Source organism: Erythrolamprus reginae, chromosome 11 (genome assembly GCF_031021105.1).
Source record: "Erythrolamprus reginae isolate rEryReg1 chromosome 11, rEryReg1.hap1, whole genome shotgun sequence".
Lineage (NCBI taxonomy): Eukaryota > Metazoa > Chordata > Lepidosauria > Squamata > Dipsadidae > Erythrolamprus > Erythrolamprus reginae.
Window position 1 is genome coordinate 33,389,462 of NC_091960.1, and position 12,445 is coordinate 33,401,906.

Below are 12,445 nucleotides of genomic sequence, written 5' to 3' on the forward strand. Positions count from 1 at the left end.
GAGATAGATGCACATTCTACTTATTCCTCTACCCCTATAATCTCATTGTTTTAATAAATAAAGTCTTAACCATTTAAAGTGGGAAACCTCCTCCATCTGTAACTGTCCTATGCAATTTAGAATTGAATTTGTACTTTAGAAAGTTTGTTCTGACATTTGCAGGACACGTTTCAGCTCTGCAATTTTATTTGCCCAAATCTCAAAACTTTGTGAATAGCTATAGATTTAATTTAGATTTTTTTTATGATTGAGCAGCCTAGGCCTAAAATGTGAGGCAAACTGGAACCACTCCTGTAGTGCCATTCTACTTTTCTTTTTCCATCATAAAACGTATCAGGAAAGACTTCATGAACTCAATCTGTATAGTCTGGAGGACAGAAGGAAAAGGGGGGACATGATCGAAACATTTAAATATGTTAAAGGGTTAAATAAGGTTCAGGAGGGAAGTGTTTTTAATAGGAAAGTGAACACAAGAACAAGGGGACACAATCTGAAGTTAGTTGGGGGAAAGATCAAAAGCAACGTGAGGAAATATTATTTCACTGAAAGAGTAGTAGATCCTTGGAACAAACTTCCAGCAGACGTGGTTGGTAAATCCACAGTAACTGAATTTAAACATGCCTGGGATAAAGATATAACCATTGTAAGATAAAACACAGGAAATAGTTTAAGGGCAGACTAGCTGGACCATGAGGTCTTTTTCTGCCGTCAGTCTTCTATGTTTCTATCCCTTGTGGCTACCAGGGTTGCCCAGAATGTAATGCACCACATTTTTTTTCTTCAACAATTATTTATCGAACAAAACGAAACTCACACACAAGAAAGAATGATGTTTCTTCTACATTCCCTATTTTTCCATGTAATCTCCGTCCTGTTCTATGGCCTTCCTCCAGCGAGACACAAGGGCGTAGATGCCCTGTTGGTACCACTCCTTGTTCTAATGGCCTCAGCCTCTGTTCTTCTGTTCTTCTAATGGCCTCACCCTCTGTGCCCAGAGACTAACCGTACTTCTGTCGACTGCAGATTCTTCATAAACTGTACACAAACATTTGTGAATGTTCCCAACAGTTTCTTTCTCCACTGAGAAATTCAATGACAACACACTGCTTGTAACGTACATCACTTACAGATGCCATTTCGAAACACTGCCGCAGCTATGCTGTCTGAAGAAACGCAAAATTTACACACACACTGCTGACAATTCAAATAATGTATATCTAAAGTTTCGCATTCGTACCTTTACTGTAGGCTGAGAAAAACAATGTGGTGCATTACTTTCTGGGTGACCCTTGTACATTTGAAAGCAAAGGCCCTGGGGTAGGATTAAGTTTATTCATCCCATGTGCATTCTGTCTAAATATGGATTTTTGTGGGCTTTTTTTGTGTATTTGAAAAGAAAAATGATAAAACCGGCCAGTACAAGTAATCCTTGACTTATAACCATTCATTTAATGACCATTTGAAGTTACAACAGCACTTAAAAAGCAGCATAACCATTTTTCACACAACCATTGCAGTCTCCACCATGATCACATCAGAATTCAGACGCTTGGCAACTGGCATGTCTTTATGATGGTTACAATATCCCTAGGCCATCTAATCACTTTTTGTAACCTGACAAGCAAAGTCAATGGTCCTCCCGGAGCCTCTGTGTCAGTCAAAAATCAGCTGGCCGGCTCCCACATGCACGTTGGAGTTGAGCTAGGGCAGTGATGGCGAACCTTTTTTCCCTCGGGTGCTGAAAAAGCATGGCTGTGCACTATCGTACATGCGTGAGTGCCCACACCCATAATTCAATGCCTGGGGAGAGCGAAAACAGCTTCCTCCGCCCCTCAGATGCCCTTTGGAGGCTGGAAATGGATTAGATTAGATTAGATTTATTGGATTTATATGCCGCCCCTTTCCGTAGACTCGGGGCGGCTCACAACAATGGTAAACAATACATAGTAACAAATCTAATATTTAGCAATCTAAATTACAGTTTTAAGTTAAAAAATCCAAAAGAAACCCCAATAAAAACAAACAAGCACACAGTCGAATCATACACAGAAACTACATGGGCAAGGGGGAGATGTTTCAATTCCCCCATGCCTGACGGCAGAGGTGGGTTTTAAGGAATTTCCGAAAGGCAAGGAGGGTGGGGGCAATCCCTAATCTCTGGGGGGAGTTGGTTCCAGAGGGTCGGAGCCACCACAGAGAAGGCTCTTCCCCTGGGTCCCGCCAGACGACATTGTTTAGTTGACGGGACCCGGAGAAGGCCAACTCTGTGGGACCTAACCGGTCGCTGGGATTCATGCGGCAGAAGGCGGTCCCAGAGATAAACTGGCCCAGTGCCATGAAGGGCTTTATAGGTCATAACCAACACTTTTGAATTGTGACCGGAAACTGATCGGCAACCAATGCAGACTGCGGAGTGTTGAAGTAACATGGGCATATTTAGAAAAGCCCATGATTGCTCTCGCAGCTGCATTCTACACGATTTGAAGTTTCCGAACATTCTTCAAAGGTAGCCCCATGTAGAGAGCGTTACAGTAGTCAAGCCTCGAGGTGATGAGGGCATGAGTGACTGTGAGCAGTGAGTCCCGGTCCAGATAGGGCCGCAACTGGTGCACCAGGCGAACCTGGGCAAACGCCCCCCTCGCCACAGCTGAAAGATGTTTCTCTAATGTGAGCTGTGGATCGAGGAGGGCGCACAAGTCTTATCCGGGTTGAGTTTGAGTCTGTTGACACCCATCCAGGCCCCAACAGCCTCCAGGCACCGGCACATCACTTCCACTGCTTCGTTGACTGGACATGGGGTGGAGATGTAGAGCTGGGTATCATAAGCGTACTGATGATACCTCACCCCATGCCCTTAGATGATCTCACCCAGCGGTTTCATGTAGATATTAAATAGCAGGGGGGAGAGGACCGACCCCTGAGGCACCCCACAAGGGAGAGACCTCGAGGTCGACCTCTGACCCCCTATTTCCCAACTTCTGGTGGGCCCAGTAGGCTTGTGTTTTGCCCATCCCAGACCCCAAAGACTTCCCTGAAGCCAGAGGAGTGTAAAAACAGCCTCCCCCATACTTCTGGAGGCTCTTGGAAGCCAAAAATGCCCTCCCAGAGGCTCTGTGCAAGCCCCAAATCAGGTGGCTGGCACACATATCCACATTGTAGCTAAACTTGGACAATGGCTTGCGTGCCAGCAGATATGGCTCTACGTGCCACCTATGGCCACCCGTGCCATAGGTTCGCCATCACTGCACTAGGTCATGCAAAGGTTGTATAGTGGCCATCTGGAGAGGGATGACTCATAAAGCAACATTCGTGCATCGGTTCTGGTTTAATGTTAACAATTGTAAATTGAGGACTACCTACATATCAACGTTCCAAATATTTTCTATCAATATATTAACCACTAGGTGGCAGCAAATAGTTTGTCATGTACTGTATAGCCAAGTTGTTACACAAGTGTTCTTGAAACTGGAACAAGAAAAGGGGTTGAGTGCAGTGTTCCCTCTAATTTTTTTGGGGGGGTGGGCGGAAAAGTATAGTGTCTGAGCGGCATTCCCTTCGGGACTGGGCGGCACAAAAATAATAAATAAATAAACAAACAAACAAACAAACAAATAAATAAATAAAAAACCCACCCTGTTTGGCCTCAGAGAATTTCAAAATAAAATACTGTACTGTGTGTCTATAACAGTGAGCTCATAATAGGGCAACTCTATCAATATCAAAATGCCACTTAAATAGTTGAGCTAGTTTCAAACTAGATTTTGATTTTCTTTCTCTCTTCCTTACTCCCATTCTTTTTCTTTCTCTTTTCCTTCCTCTCTTTTTTCTGTTTCTCTTCCTCTCTCTCTCCTTCCCTCTCACTCTTTCCCTCTCGGCTTCTGGGCAGGTTTGGAAAACTCTGAGTTGATGATTTTTAAGTGAGCGATTGCTCACTGCTCAGCTTAGAGGGAACTATGGTTGAGTGTCTGACGGAAATAGTCAGCTATTAGTCAGTACAACCATATAAGTTTTCTAGAATTATTGTTGATCCGTTGACCAATCAACTTAAAGCAATTCATCTTTAGGTGGCAACCAGGTTTTTCTTTTCTTTCTTGGCATACAAGCTAATTTGTACAACTACTTTGCAACTAATAGAAAATTTGAAACTCAAGATTGAACCGTGAGCTTGGTTGTTTCTTTCAGGCATTTCATAACCTACTTAGATAGCATCATTAGGGCTTGCAAGTACTAGATAAATGTTGAAGAAGTAGCTTTTGAAAAAACCCTTGGCTGAATTTTGTATCAAATCACAGCATAGGTACTGATTTGATTATTCAAAGGATAAAAGAAGGAAAAATGGTGGCTGAGTCTTAAAGCCTTATTTATACCCAATCATATTCTACTGTACAATAAAATACACTTTTAAAAATTATGTGAAGAGCCCATAGTGATTACAGTGTTCCCTCGATTTTCGCGGGGGATGCGTTCCGAGACCGCCTGCGAAAGTCGAATTTCCGCGAAGTAGAGATGCGGAAGTAAATACGCCATTTTTGGCTATGAACAGTGTCACAAGCCTTCCCTTAACACTTTAAACCCCTAAATTACCATTTCCCATTCCCTTAACCATTTACTCACCATTATTACTGGTACTTACCATTGAATAAGACACTTGGTGATTCTGATATTAATAAACATAATTATTTATTAACAATAATTATTATTATTTTTATTTATTTGCAAAAATTATTAGTTTGGCGATGATGTATGACATCATCGTGCGGGAAAAGCCGTGGTATACAAAAAAACCCTGTGAAGTACTTTTTAATTAATATTTTTTGAAAAACCGTGATATAGGCTATTCGTGAAGTTCGAACCCGTAGAAATCGAGGGAACACTGTACTCCAAAATAGTGGCTATTGCTGCACACTACAAAACGTATATGAGTCCATTTGTATATATTGAGCCATAACTGTAATCAATTTCAAGGCTGCATAACCTATGGTTGGTCAACCCACCGAAAACAAAAAGGAACCACTATTGAAGCCATTGTCCTGGTCCCTCTGACAACCGAAACTGCAAACAGCTGCTGGCTTGGAGGCCAAATGGCATTAAACAGTCTCACAGCACAGCTGCTGGGCCAATTATAGCCAAGCAGATCATCACTTCCAAGCCATGGCCATTATGTGCTACAGGTTGTTGAGATGGGAGATTATCTTCCCATTTTTCTCAGGAAAACACTTATTTTTTTGCTAGAGGATCTTGACTTGGCTCCACCCTGCCTCAGCAGATGCCTGACTCCAAGGTAGGAGACCCATTGGGAGGTCCTGTCCTCAGCAAATGGTAAGTGGAATACCTTCACACCGTAGTAAGTAGGCTGGAAGGTTGATCTCACAAACAGAATTTCCAAAAGGCTCTACATATCACGCCAGTGACCCGGCTATCATCTTAGTCACCTCTGTCTACCGGCTAGCAGCATAAAATTGGGAATAGTTGGGTTCACCTTTAGTACTGCCTTTGCAGTCTGTCTGGCCCAGCCCTAAAGGGAGGCTGTTACTTCCTGACTCACTTCTTTTTTTCTTCTCCAAGCTAGAGAAAAAAATGTAAGGGGAAAAAAACCTCTGAGGTGTTCCAATTGAGAAGTGTAGGGACTTAGAAACATAGAAGACTGACAGCAGAAAAAGACCTCATGGTCCATCTAGTCTGCCCTTATACTATTTCCTGTATTTTATCTTAGGATGGATATATGTTTATCCCAGGCATGTTTAAATTCAGTTACTGTGGATTTACCAACCACGTCTGCTGGAAGTTTGTTCCAAGGATCTACTACTCTTTCAGTCAAATAATATTTTCTCATGTTGCTTTTGATCTTTCCCCCAACTAACTTCAGATTGTGCCCCCTTGTTCTTTGGTTCACTTCCCCATTAAAAACACTTCCCTCCTGGACCTTATTTAACCCTTTAACATATTTAAATGTTTCGATCATGTCCCCCCTTTTCCTTCTGTCCCCCAGACTATACAGATTGAGTTCATTAAGTCTTTCCTGATACGTTTTATGCTTAAGACCTTCCACCATTCTTGTAGCCCGACTTTTCTTAGGATGGGTAAGAAACAGGTGCTGTCCAACTTCCAATCTCTTCTGCCCCTTTATTTAGCTGCGGAAGGCAGAAACCAAACTAGCCAAGGAGGCAGTGCCTAAAGGCCTCCTTTTTAAAGTAGCACATCGAGAGCCTCGCCTTGATCTCCAGAACAAAGATTAGATAGTACACTGGCCAGCAATTCCCACGTAGAAGTTGACTTGAGGCAGAATGTATACAGATAATTCTTGACTTACAATTCCAATTGGACCAGAATTTCTAAGCAAGACAGTTGTCCAAGACAGCCTCACTCGCTTATCTTTTTTGGCAATGCAGTTGTTACATAAAATGTCATTAAGTGAATCCAACCTTGCCTTCTGTAAGTTGAGGACTACCCATATGCAAGACAGACTGCTAGATTTTATAATTTAGAATATCTGGTGACCCTCAGGAATCCCAATGCTACACTTGATCCTCACAACCGTATAAGAAGCAACATTATAGAGCCTACTGTGTAGGGTTGTTGGAGGTTTTTTGCCAAGTTGCTGATGTTCCTGGATCACAGGCTTCGCTTTCAGATAAACAATATTAAATATTTTTTCCAACTTGTAATTTGGGCACCAGCAATTCAGCCTGCAGTATTTTCAGGTGTTCCTCAAAGCCAGAATGAAAATGCTGATGAGTTAAAAACGTAACTTTACAGCGAAACCTATTTTTCCACCATGTTGCTGAACCTGATAGGTTTGATGCAGATAGGGTGGGGTTTTTTCTTTGCCTTTTTGGATGGCTGCCATCAAAGATAAATAGTGTCATCTTGAAATTTTATAAGCATTTTCCTGCATGATTCAGATGAGAAAAGAGATGGGATCATCGGTGGTTCGATTAATTAGAACCAATTAGTGGTTCTAATACTGCAAAGCTGTAAGGCCTGCGTTGGAAACCAAAGCTGTAAGGCCTGCTTTGGAATATCTCCGGGACCGCCTTCTGCCGCATGAATCCCAGCGACCAGTTAGGTCTCACAGAGTTGGCCTTCTCCGGGTCTCATCAACTAAACAATGTCGTTTGGTGGGACCCAGGGGAAGAGCCTTCTCTGTGGCGGCCCTGACCCTTTGGAACCAACTCCCCCCAGATATCAGAGTTGCCCCCACCCTCCTTGCCTTTCGTAAGCTCCTTAAAACCCACCTCTGTCGTCAGGCATGGGGGAAATTGAGACTTTCCCTTCCCCCTAGGCTTATAAAATGTATGCATGGTATGCTTGTATGTATGATTGGTTTCTTAAATTGGGGTTTTTAAAATTAACTTAAATATTAGATTTGTTTACATTGTATTATTATTGCTGTTAGCCGCCCCGAGTCTACGGAGAGGGGCGGCATATAAATCTGATTAATAAATAAATAAACTCTTGGGTTTTACTTGTCAGAAGATTTTTGCTGTCAGAAGAAGAGACTTGGTATTAAAACACAGCCCTTGTAGTTGACTCTTATTTTGGGACTAGTGATAGGGCCCTAACTTTAATTCACTTGATAGTAACTGGCTGATCTGTCAATCTGCCTGAATAGTCAGGTGGGCTGCTAAGGTGGAATGGTGATATTTGCTTGCCCCTGTGGCTCTAAGTGCTAGCGGAGTCCAGCGCAATTCTGCTACTGCACCTGGGCAGGTAGCGAAATCGCGCGCGGACAGGCAGGGGCACAAAGGCTTTTAGTGGCCATGTTGTGTTAGAATATTACTAATATCAACACAATACCTATCGTTTTTTTCTTCTCAGAAACTTTTTATTTTATTTTCCACTTCATATTCAAAGACATGTCAATGCATGTACCTTACATACATCTCAACGACATACATAATTACATATTTCTTAATTAATCTCTTTTATATTTATAACAACACCCCTATCTTATTAATAAGTTATCAGTCTGTATTCGTTTTTCTCTTTCTCACTCCCCGTCTACTCTCACCATCCCTCCTGTCTGCTTTCCTTCCCCTCTCTCCACCCTACCTTCATTCTTCTCTCCACCCCCCTGCCATCTTCTCAAAAACTACTTCTTCCTTCTCCTCTTAACCTTCCCTTGAGTGACTTCATTTTAATAAAATTTTTGTATTAAACAGACTGATATTTGTATTACCAATTAAATTATATTTTTCATGGTGTCCCTTTTCTTCTTATATACTATCTTTAACAATGTTTATTGTCATTTATATTTTAGTCATTGGTATATACATTAAAACTACTAATTACTATGCATATATATTTATGATTTTGTCATCTGGGTTACTGCATTTCTTTATCGCTACTAGTCTTGTACTTTCATTATTATTTCAATCCAATTCCTCACAATACCTATGTAATACCTATACAAAAAATTGACCATAATCACAATATATGAAACATAGAAACATAGAAGACTGACGGCAGAAAAAGACCTCATGATCCATCTAGTCTGCCCTTATACTATTTTTTGTATTTTATCTTAGGATGTTTAAATTCAGTTACTGTACTGTGGATTTATCTACCACGTCTGCTGGAAGTTTGTTCCAAGGATCTACTACTCTTTCACTAAAATAATATTTTCTCATGTTGCTTTTGATCTTTCCCCCAACTAACCTCAGATTGTGTCCCCTTGTTCTTGTGTTCACTTTCCTATTAAAAACACTTCCCTCCTGGACCTTATTTAACCCTTTAACATATTTAAATGTTTCGATCATGTCCCCCCTTTTCCTTCTGCCCTCCAGACTATACAGATTGAGTTCATTAAGTCTTTCCTGATATGTTTTATACTTAAGACCTTCCACAATTCTTGTAGCCCGTCTTTGGACCCGTTCAATTTTGTCAATATCTTTTTGTAGGTGAGGTCTCCAGAACTGAACACAGTATTCCAAATGTGGTCTCACCAGTGCTCTATATAAGAGGATCACAATCTCCCTCTTCCTGCTTGTTATACCTCTAGCTATGCAGCCAAGCATCCTACTTGTTTTCCCTACCACCTGACTGCACTGCTCACCCATTTTGAGACTGTCAGAAATCACTACCCCTAAATCCTTCTCTTCTGAAGTTTTTGCTAACACAGAACTGCCAATACAGTACTCAGATTGATGATTCCTTTTCCCCAAGTGCATTATTTTACATTTGGAAACATTAAACTGCAGTTTCCATTGCTTTGACCATTTATCTAGTAAAGCTAAATCGTGAACTATGAGTTGTCCATCTTATGGGCTTTGTCCTTCTGGAAACCATTTAACAAGAAGGCACATAGCCCTCCGTGGGATGCTTACAGTTCAGATTTCTCAAGTTCAGCTGGGGAGCCATTGTCTCACCGTCCCTCCCATTTCCATCCATCTGTGAATGTGGTCATTCCTTACAGAAAATATTGGAAGTGGACAGGTATATTAGAAGTCTTTCTTTCCAAGGGCCTTTCTCCTGTCTCAACATTCTGGTGAGAAAACTTATCAGGGTACAGCTCATCAGAATTGTTAACTAAGGCACAATTCTTAGTGTCTTAGTTCTAAGACACTAAGAATTACGATGCCGGTTTGCTCATCTTCTGGGTGTAGGTCTGTCATGAGTCACTCTCGATGGAACACTTTCCTCTCAAACTGGATCAGCTGAGTTATTGGCCTCGCCCATCCCTTGCACACAGTAAGCGATGAGATTTCACCTAAGGCTGTGCTTGGAAACAATTTGTCATAGTGTTACATTCTTCCCCTACCCTTTTCTTTATGGAAATCTTGATAGAAACAAATGAAGGTCTTTTCCTTAGAAAGCAGCTTGGATTCTGAGCCCCAGCTATTTTATTTTTTCCTTACAGAGAAGGTGCAGAAAACATTGGTTATTTTTTTTGCAGTGAAATGTTCATACTGGCATAGGGACAGACAGGCATGTCTATTAGTATTTAAAGCAGTGATTTTCAACCTTTTTTGAGCCACGACACATTTTTTACATTTACAAAATCCTGGGGCACACCACCAACCAAAATGACACAAAATGAAACTCTAAGACAGTACATATTATACATATTATCTCCCCCTTGTGTGTGTGTGTGTGTATACACTCTTGAACCATTTCCAAAAGCAGGTGAGGGCTGGGGGGTCTTGCTCTCTTATTCTTTGGGTGCTTTTTATCATATACTTTAAATCAAGAGTCACTTCTCTCTCTCTTTTGTTTCTCTCTTTCCTTTCATTCTCTGCCTCAGTCATTTTCTCATTTATTTATTTTTCTCCCCTTTTTTCTCTCATTTCTCTCTCTCTCCCTTCCTCTCCTGCTCTCTCTCTCTCTCTTTCTTGCTTTCTCTCTCTCTCACTCACTCTTTCTCTCTCTTGCTTTCTTTCTCTTTCTCTCTTTCTCTCTCACACACTCTTTCTTTCTCACTTTCTTTCTTTCTCTCTCTCTTTCTTTCTCTCTCTTTCTCTCTTGCTTTCTTTCTCTCTTTCTCTCTCCCTCTCTCTTTCTCCCCCTCTCTCTTGCTCTCTCTTCCTCTGTGTCTCTTTCTCTCTCTCTCTTTCTCTCTCTCACTCTCTCTCACTCTCTTTCTCTTTCTCTCTCCCCTCTTGCGGCACACTTGACCATGTTCCGTGGCACACTAGTGTGCCGCGGCACACTGAATGAAAAACAGATTTAAAGCAATGAATGCAAATAGTTGCCAATAATTTAGCTTTGGACATTTTGGGGAGAGTGTTTGTTGTTAGTGAGGCATGAAGTGAAAAGACATGTTTCTTTGAGTAGCTGAGTAGTTAGGAATTTTAAACTCTATCTTAAATTTAAGCTATCTTGAAACAGAATTCATTCTTTCATTCAGGTTTCTGTCCCACTTCAATTGCAATAAACTGTACTAAGCCCACACTGAACCTTTGGGAGTTTTTTTCACTTTTTATTTCTTCTTGGGCGGAACTTTAGGCTTCTAATCTCAAAGACTCTACATAAAGGACCTACTCTACGAATTATTAACCTCATTGTGAATTTAAAATCTTTGCCTTCTTGAGAAACCACACTTTATCATGTGATCACTGGTCTGTTTAGCTTCACACTGTTTTTTCTGACACAATGGGGAAGGTGGGCAGTTGGATACTTAAGGGAGGAAACAATTCCTTATTTCTGAATCCAGAGGTGAAAAGAGGTGTTGGAAAGAATCTGAGAGTAACTCTAGCATGATTACATCAAGTATAAATTGTATAGGAGAATCAATTTGGTAAGCTTTCAAAATTCTGTTCCGTTACCTTATTAGTACTCTTTCTAGAAATTCAAGAGGTTATTTTTTCCTGAACTTTATTATTATTATTATTATTATTATTATTATTATTATTATTATTATTTATTAGATTTGTATGCCGCCCCTCTCCGAAGATACATGACACCTGAGTGATAGCAAATGTCTCACTTTGTCCTATCGCTCCTTGAGTTATACATGCATCCTTCTTCCTGCTAAACTGAATATTCACACAGGGAGGGGGGAATAGTCACGACTGCATAACAGAACCACTATATTATTTAGTGACCAGCGACCGGTTAGGTCCCACAGAGTTGGCCTTCTCTGGGCCCCGTCGACTAAACAATGTCGTTTGGCGGGACCCAGGGGAAGAGCCTTCTCTGTGGTGGCTCCGGCCCTCTGGAACCAGCTCTCCCCGGAGATTAGAACTGCCCCCACCCTCCTTGCCTTTCGTAAACTTCTTAAAACCCACCTTTGCCGTCAGGCATGGGGGAACTGAGATATCTCCCCCGGGCCTATACAGTTTATACATGGTATGTTTGTGTGTATGTTTGCTTTTAAGAATGGGGTTTTTAGTGTTTTTTAAATTATTAGATTTGTTTTACATTGTCTTTATTATTGCTGTGAGCCGCCCTGAGTCTATGGAGAGGGCCGGCATACAAATCTAATAAATAATAAATAATAATATTTATTTGTTTGTTTTTGTTTTTTTTAAAATATTTTTTATTGATTTTTAACAATTTAACATCACACAACATAAAACAGTGCGTAATTTGTTTGTTTGTTTATTTATTTATTTATTTCTATTAAAAAACCAACCACACCCATTCGTACAATACTCATACAATAATTCGTTGGCCAGGGGCTAAGATCTAATCAGCCCTAGCCTGACAACATAAATGAGTCTGAAGACCCTTACGGAAGGCGAGGAGGGTGGGGGCAGTACAACTCTCCGGGGGGGAGCTGATTCCAGAGGGCCGGGCCCCCACAAAGAAGGCTCTTCCCCTAGGCCTCGTCAAATGATATTGTCTGGGGGACGGGACCTGGAGAAAGCCGACTCTGTGGGACCTCATATTACAAGATAAGACCCTCACAGCTGGAAAATCCCCCTCCCTTGGGGGTCTGGGAAATAGACTAATGGTTTGCTAACCAGATATCTTTCAAATGCATTGGGAATGCTTCTCCCAGGAA

General features: G+C 41.3%; 1 protein-coding gene across 2 annotated transcripts in view; it reads left to right on the top strand.

The window, feature by feature from the left end:
- Window positions 1-12,445, top strand: part of ZDHHC18 (zinc finger DHHC-type palmitoyltransferase 18) — a 101,100-nt gene that overhangs the window by 28,822 nt on the left and 59,833 nt on the right. The window lies entirely within an intron of this gene.